We start from the raw sequence: 8,133 nt of genomic DNA on the forward strand, positions 1-8,133 counted from the left end.
CGAATCCCTGAAATCAAAGCAGACGAAGCTAATCTACCCCTTATATCTAACTTGAGAGTTGCCTCACCTGGGATGCAAAATTCCACCACTTTAGCTCTACAATCTAGCTTAGCATGGTGGGAAGACAAAAAGTCCATTCCTATAATCACATCATACCCTTTAAGGTCCAAACTCACCAAGTCAACTAGCATTTTTCGCTCCCCGACCCAAAATTCACACTCCTTATACACTAAACTAGTGAGCATGCTCTTATTACCCGTAGGAGTCCTAACTTCCAAATCATAGGGTAATCGTACAGGTTTTACATCAATTCCACACATAAAAGCAGGATTAACAAACGAATGAGTCGCACCGGGATCAATTAAAACCTTAGCTAATCGATGAAAGATTGGAAGTGTACCTTCGACTACCTCCGAAGGGTCAGGTGTAGGTTGACTATCTAGGGCATAAACCCTGGCCGGGACCTTTGGCCGACTCCCTCCAGAAGCAGTTTGTCTAGAACTTGTGGCACCTCCTTGGCTTTCCCCATTCTCGGAAATCCTAGGACAATTGGCAATTTGGTGCTCAGCACTTCCACACTTGAGACACTTGCCATCCTTTCTCCAGCACTCATTTGCAGTATGATTGGCTTTTCCACAGTAACCACAGGTTATCTGAGGGGTTGACACTTGTACACCTTGTGGAGCACTCCTAGGGGGTCCCCTTCCACTTTGACCTCCTCTCACTCCAGATCCTCTCGCCCCAGGGCCTCTAGCTCCAGCACCCCTTGCTAAAGCACCTCTCGATGCACTAGGGTTATTCACTACCCCAGTTCCTCTACCCATCTTAGGCGGTGGGGCACTTGTAGAAATTGGGTCCCTGCTACCACTAGGGGCATTCCTTTTCCTAGCAAAGAATGACCTAGATTGGGCTCTAGCCGTCTCAAACCTCTGAGCTTTCTCTACGGCATCACTATACGTGTTAATTTGAGCAGTGGCTAGTCCCTCTTGAATCTCCACATTGAGCTCTTGCACAAATCTTCTAATGCGTCTCTGCTCAGTGGCTATCAGGTCAGGGGCATATCGGGCTAATTTAGTAAAGTTGGTTTCATACTCTGCTACACTCATGGCCCCTTGTTTGCACTTAATAAAGTCATCCTCCCTTTTCTCTTGGACTAGAGGTGGAAGAAATTTGGCATTAAACTCACGGGTGAAGTTTGCCCAAGTACTAGGGGTACGGTCTCTATCCCACTTATCCTTAATTAGATTCCACCAAGACCGTGCAGCTCCTTCAAATTGAAATGACGCAAAAGTCACTTTCCGCGTCTCAGTGTAATCCAATGTGGCAAAAATATCAGATATTCTCTCCCACCATCCCTCAGCTATTTCAGGCTCTGGCCCACCTTGAAACTTAGGCGGCCCAAACTTTAGGAACCTCTCCAAAGCCCTATCTTCAGCATCTAACTGCCCACCAGGTTGTTGATGCACTGGTCCAGGACCTTGACGGTCTGTCAAACGTTCTAGCACTTCGGTTATCCTATTAATAGCGGTGGCCATTTGATCTCCGCCCCCGCCCTCGGGTCCCCGATTTTGGTTCACTTCCGACGCTCTATCGCCCCCTTGATCACGAAGGGGTTCAGCCCGTCTCCCTCGACCTCGACCTCGACTTCGGCGTTGACCTCTACCACGGGGATCCATACCTAGTTATGCCTAATGCAAAACAAGAAGTAAGTATACAAAAATTTACGCAAAGTTTAAAGAGCAACGCAGGAAAATTGCATAAAATTGAGGAACAAAGCAGAAAATTATGCCAAATGAAGATCAACTTGAGGGCGATAAAAATAACCACAACTAACACATATATTAACATTCGAAATTCCTACAATTAGCATTTCGTTGGGATTTTACAAAAATATAGCACAAAGGTGCTACAAGGTGCAACCAGTCATTCATAATCAAAAGAAGTGCAATCACCACAAAAGCAAGCCATACAGTTACAAAAATACAATGGCCCAAGAGTTAGCACCATCCCAACCAATGTTTACAAATTACAAGTCAAAAGAGAGTCTAACTAAGCCTAGTCCTCAGCGGGACCATCAGATGGATTCCCCTCATCAGGATCCTCTGGATCCTCCTCCGGATCCTCCTCCGGATCCTCCTCAGCACTAGGAGCTACCTCTGAGGCCTCGTCCATCACCTCATCCACCAGCATGGTAGCATCCGCTAGTATCCCAAAAGCTCGCTCACGAACCATGTCTCTCATCCTAGCCACGCTATCCCTTGCTCTCTGCAGCTCCTCACGGTCTGCCTCAGCCCTAGCTCTCTCCTCTAACACCCTTCCAGTCAGCTCTGTTACCCTATTCTGCAGATGAGTCACCATGGCACCTAACTCATCCACGTCCTGAATCAGGGCCAGATTGGAATTCACCAACTGGCAACGCTCATCGTCTATAGCCAGAACCAAGGTGTTGGGGTAAGAAAAGGTCAACCTACAGTCACACCTAGGAACCCTGGTGTCGGGCGAGTACTGACCACGAGCTCCACCACCCTGAACTTGGTAAAATATAGGCCTAAGAGGCGGCGTGTGACCATTCACGTGCCCGTTACCATTAGCAGCATGTCCGTTCCCATTAGGGTTCTCCATACCTACAAAACAGCCAAAACTTTCAAAGTTAAACCTTAGCACCATTAACTTGATCAATTATCACTTAAAATATATCTAAGTATCTCATTCCTATTTCTAGGAATAAAATACCTAACAATTCTCCCAAATACGTTCTAACCTAAGGCTCTGATACCACCTGTGGCGGCCCCACTTCCCCCTAAGGCGAACCAAAGGGTTGGCGGGTCGCCTGCCTAGCTCTCGCCAGGACTCACTCACTCTAGCAACTAATATCACCAAACATAAATTGAAAATAAAACCTTACTCCTCGAGCAAGTTAAGTACTTAAATAAATCATACAATTCAACTTATACAACCCGAAAATACAATTCCAAGTACCAACGAAAACATCGAGTTTAAAATACTTAATTTACAATTTAAAGTTCCTAATCCAGGGCACAGAAGCACCACAGGATTCACATTTTCCCAAAGGCACAAGAAAATCATCCAAAAGATATTAAAGTATCTCCCAAGTGCAATTACAAAAGTGGGCATTCAAAATATCACATTTCTTTTCTAGTTCTTCAAAACTTCATGCATTTCAGAACCTGTCAAGGAAATCAAATTGGAAGGGATGAGCCAACAGCTCAGTGGTGCCTCGTAACATGCAATTCACATAGGGCAATTTAACAAGTACAAATGGACAAGCAAGCAATTAACAATTTAGGAAAACGAAATAACATGACAAGAAAAGGATACGGGGCTCTCAGGAGCCAAAGTCCTTGCGCTCGATCAGGTAATTTATAGTAGTTGACACTCCGTCAACTTTCACTACCTAATCTCCATGTAGACATTTTCCCTAATCTACACGTCTCCTAGCAACGACTTCCCCCTTATTTTCGGGCCCGACTCCAGCACGAATTTTCCAAGCACTTTTACCAAGACGGCAGAGAGGTACCTCCCACTCTAATAGAGCGTGGTACGTACATCCGTTTGGTTTATTTAGTCGACGAGACCACGCTCCAATCGACCTTGTAACACTCGTACTTGTGGCATTTCACGCAATCACATAGCATATAATATTTCATGATATCTCTAGCAAGTACTTTTAACAAGTAGTTCAACTAGCAGTTAAACACAATTCACGCAAGAGACACTCACCTTAAGTGAAGTGTCTAGAATTCCAAACTTTGACCGAGATTGTGCCCTTCACCAACTCCTAAAAACATACAAATAATTCACGTAAATTTCTACTTTTGAGTTGGCGAGTTTACTCAAGCCTTCTAGCATTTAATTTCACTCAAAAATCCCAAACTAGTATTAATCGTTTTTCTCAAAGTGAAATCCACAAATAGAGTGAAATTAAATTTTGAGGTTTCTTTAAAACCCAAAAACTTGCTAAATTCGTCAAATATTCCAACATCCGAGTTCTAGAATCACATAAGCCATTTAACACCAATTTTGTGTCACAAGTTGAGAAAAATCACATTTTAACAATTTAGAGGAAATTTCCCCTCAAATTTTTCCCAAACATATCTTGGGAAATTCCTTTAAGAGGCAATCATATAAACCAAGTAAAACTAGTCATTAGAATTTCTATAAAATAGAAACTCCTTAAGTTTGCCAAATTCCATGACCAACTTAGTCCAATGATTTTCATGAAGGTAAAAACTTGAGTTTTTAGAAAAATTTCCAGATTTGATAAATTCCTCAAAATAGGGCATTTGGTCTAATAAAATTCAAGGTTATCAACTCAAAGTAGACCTAGTAACATCGGTTAATGCTAGAAAACATTTTCGGGGCAACTTTGGTCCACATTTAATCAAAATGAAATCCAAACGTCAAAATCATTTCTAATTTCAAACAAAATTTCTGTTTTGGTAGCCTCGTGAAGAATAACATTTTGGCCCACTTTTGAACGTAAACTTTACTAGATTTTGTCCCCAAATGGAGCTATACACACCCCTTAACTAAACACAAGTCAAATTGGGTTCATGTTAACGTGAAAATCATTCAACATGTCTCATGCAAAGCTGGAAAAATTTTCAAGTGCATTTGGTACAAGCAGTCCATTTTGTCTTCAATTTGTCCAAAATTTTTCAACTACTCAAAGGCTACATTTTTACCCAAACAATACTTCACATATAGGTTAACATGTTTACAGCTCAAATGGTTCAAAAACTTGTCAAAACCAAACCCCAAATTCGCCCAAAAATCTGGAAATTTCCAGAATTTTTCGGACAACTCAAGGGCATTTTTCTCTTTGATTTTTCAATGAAATTTCCTATTGTACCAAAGCTGCATTTTCACCAAAACTACTCTACACATATAGGTGAACATATACATGATTTAAATGGCTCAATAACTTCACAAAATCCAGCTCAAAATTTCGGGTAAAAATGGAAGAAAAACAGGCCTGCTGGTTCGGTTGCAGAGCAGAATTTTTCTCTTCTTTTTGATCAACCATTTCCAACTTATAATTCATACTTTAAGTCCCTAACAATCACCACTAACTAGTCTAGCCCCCAAACAAACAATCCAGTTCATTACCTAAGCGAAATTTGCAAAACACCAACAAGTACAAATCTGGAAAATTTTCCTTTCTCTCGGCAGCACCCCAGCTTCATTCTAAAAACATTTTCCCAACATTTAACCACCACAAAACACACATATAAACACATAAAACACCTCTAGCTTCATCAATCATTAGCTTAGAGGATCAGCAACCCAACATGTTTCACCAATACAAGCTAAAACTTCAAGAACCAAAAGCTGCAACAAATCTGAAATTTTGGCTAAGGGGGTGAAGCGGAAGTTTTTGGGTTACCTTTGGTGGTTGTTTACTAGCTAAATGAAGTGCCTAGTTCCCCAAGTTTGCTCCTAGAATCACTGAGGTCAGTCGGCACCCCTTGCACTCTGTTTTTCTCCCGGTCAGACCTCCCACAGCAGCAACCCAGCAGCAAACGTTAAGGTGAAGAGAAGCTTGGTCTGGGGTTTTGAGTTAGCTTGGAAGGTTCTGTGGTTGGAGGAAAGAAAAATGGCAACTGGTTTCTCCTTCTCCCCTGGTCTGATGCAACGCCGGCAGCAGCCGCAGCGATCTTCCTCCTCCTTGCTTGGTCGAGACAGCAGCCAAGAATGGAGGTGGAAGCTGGAAATGGAAGCTTGAAGGTTGTGGTGTGAATGGCTGAGGATGGAAGGCTGTTAGAAGCTTGGAATGGCAGCGGTCTCTGCTTCTTCTTGCACCAGAGGAACGAGCTTGAAGAGAAGAGAAACGGCTGGTAGTTGGTGATAAGATGGGTTGAAAATGAAGGTAAGCTAGAGTATAGGTTTGAAGACTTTTTGGGCATGCCATTAATGGTGGAAAAATTTTGAATTGAATCGCGTTTACGCGCGAGAATTTTATCTACTGGTAGAAATTCCTCATCTAGCATTTTCTCAACTGAATTATACATTTTTATAACCTCTACATATCATACAGTTCAACTTAGAGCTATATTGCGTATGGGAGTGCGAAAATTCAACTTAATGTTTAGCCGAACGCGAACCGTCAAATAAATTTTAAAAATTCATGTAAATTAAAATATAACATTTATATAAGTGAAAACATCATTAATAATATAAATACACATTTTTAAATATAAATTCATATTATTTAATAATTTTCAAAGTTTAAATAATATTTATTTTAATTTTCAGAAATTAATGAAATTTTGAGATCCTCACATCTACAAGTGCTTGGTATGAGATTTTCAGCTTACAGTTTATTTGTAGAATACAAATACTAAAGGATGGCACTCTTGAATCTTTAACTTTCCACTTAATTTTACTATTACCAAGACAGGATATGATGTTCAATTTAAGAAACTGTTTGCTTTTAGATTCTTGTCTAAGAACACTTTCTTGTGTTTATCATAAAAACATTTTGAATTTCATTTGAGCACTCTTTTTTGTAGTATGTACCGTGCGCTGGAGATACAGTTCTTGGGATTGTGGTAGATTCTAGATCAGATGTAAGCACTCCATATTTCTTTTGTTTGGCTTTCATTAAACCTGCATTTATCTTGTCAGTGAAATTTACTCTTTCCTCTCTTCCCTAAACTTGTTGTAGAAGTTTTGTTTTATGAGAAAATAAGCTAATGAGCCAAAACACATCCAATTTTAGGTTCATAATCATCAGGCAATTCTGTTTATTTCCTCTTTCCTGAAAAATTCTTCTCCTGGTTTCCTGCGACATATTATGATCACAACCAGAAAAATGTTGCTTCTACAAACATCTAGAGAAACAATCTGATAAATAAGAGGGTGCCGTGTCCATATCATTTCTTGAGACCATAACTAGTGACGCTTGTATATATATAACATGGTATGATTCCACAACTTGTATCTACTGAAACGCAATCATACAGGTATACAAACTTTAGATGCATGTATACATTTGATGGCCTCACTGTTACTTGTCCACTTTAAGCACTTAGTTTTTGACCATAACTGTCATGGCAGAACTTTCTTGTGGACATTAAAGGACCAACCTTGGCATTTTTGCCTGTACTTGCATTTGAAGGTGGAACAAGGAGGAACATACCAAAATTTGAGGTATAATTTTTATTTTATTAATTTTTTGGAGTTAAGTGTTGCATTACATATTGAGTTTTGAATTTTCATTTCCTAGTAATGAAATATCAACTAAGAAGAATAACACTATATTTTTATACATATACGTGTCTTCGAACTGAATAAATTTAAATGCCATAATTAAGTTAAAAACAACTTTTACTTTTGTCAACATTAGAGGCTGTTTTTCATACTATTTAGTGTGTTGTGAAAAAAAATCAAAACTCAGACAATTATTTTTGGAATACATTATCTCTCCTAAGTTGTATGATTGAAATTGGAAAGATGTAAGTGTATTTTATATTCTTTCTGCAGAGGAAATTCATAATGTCACCCTAGTGTAAATAATGTTTAATTAATATTTATCCAGCAAAGATGTATTATAATATTTTGGAATTCTTAACCTTTCTTCTTTCTGAAGAAGTTCATTTTGAACATTTTGTAACTTTATGTAAACCTCTTGTACAGTTGTAACAACAGAAGTGTGATAATACACCTCTGTGAAGAAACTTCAAGGGATAGGATATTGAAATTATCCCTTATGTTTTTTTCATGTCATTTATTTTGGTGCAGTTTGAAATGGGACGTCGGGGAATCAAGAAGATGAATGTTACAAAAGATAAAGGAAAGCAGGTTGAGAAACTTCATGACAAGAATCCAGTAAAATCGATGAGGCCACCAACTGATTTCATTGCATACAGGTATATATGACTTTATAGAAGCATTATTGTGTACATTTGGGGCTTTGAATTAGTTAAAAAACTCATGATAAAATCAAAAATCTATGTCTAGGATCTAATCATATTAAATGTTGGTAGGATTGACTTCGCAAACGAGCAAAAAGCAAAGGGAAAGGCATTAAAAATTCAGGAGCTAAACATAGCCTCTAGAAATGCATGGAACAAATTGCGTGATGAGGAGAAGCTTGTATGGAAGAATGAA

Source organism: Coffea arabica, chromosome 4c (genome assembly GCF_036785885.1).
Source record: "Coffea arabica cultivar ET-39 chromosome 4c, Coffea Arabica ET-39 HiFi, whole genome shotgun sequence".
Classification (NCBI taxonomy): Eukaryota; Viridiplantae; Streptophyta; class Magnoliopsida; order Gentianales; family Rubiaceae; genus Coffea; species Coffea arabica.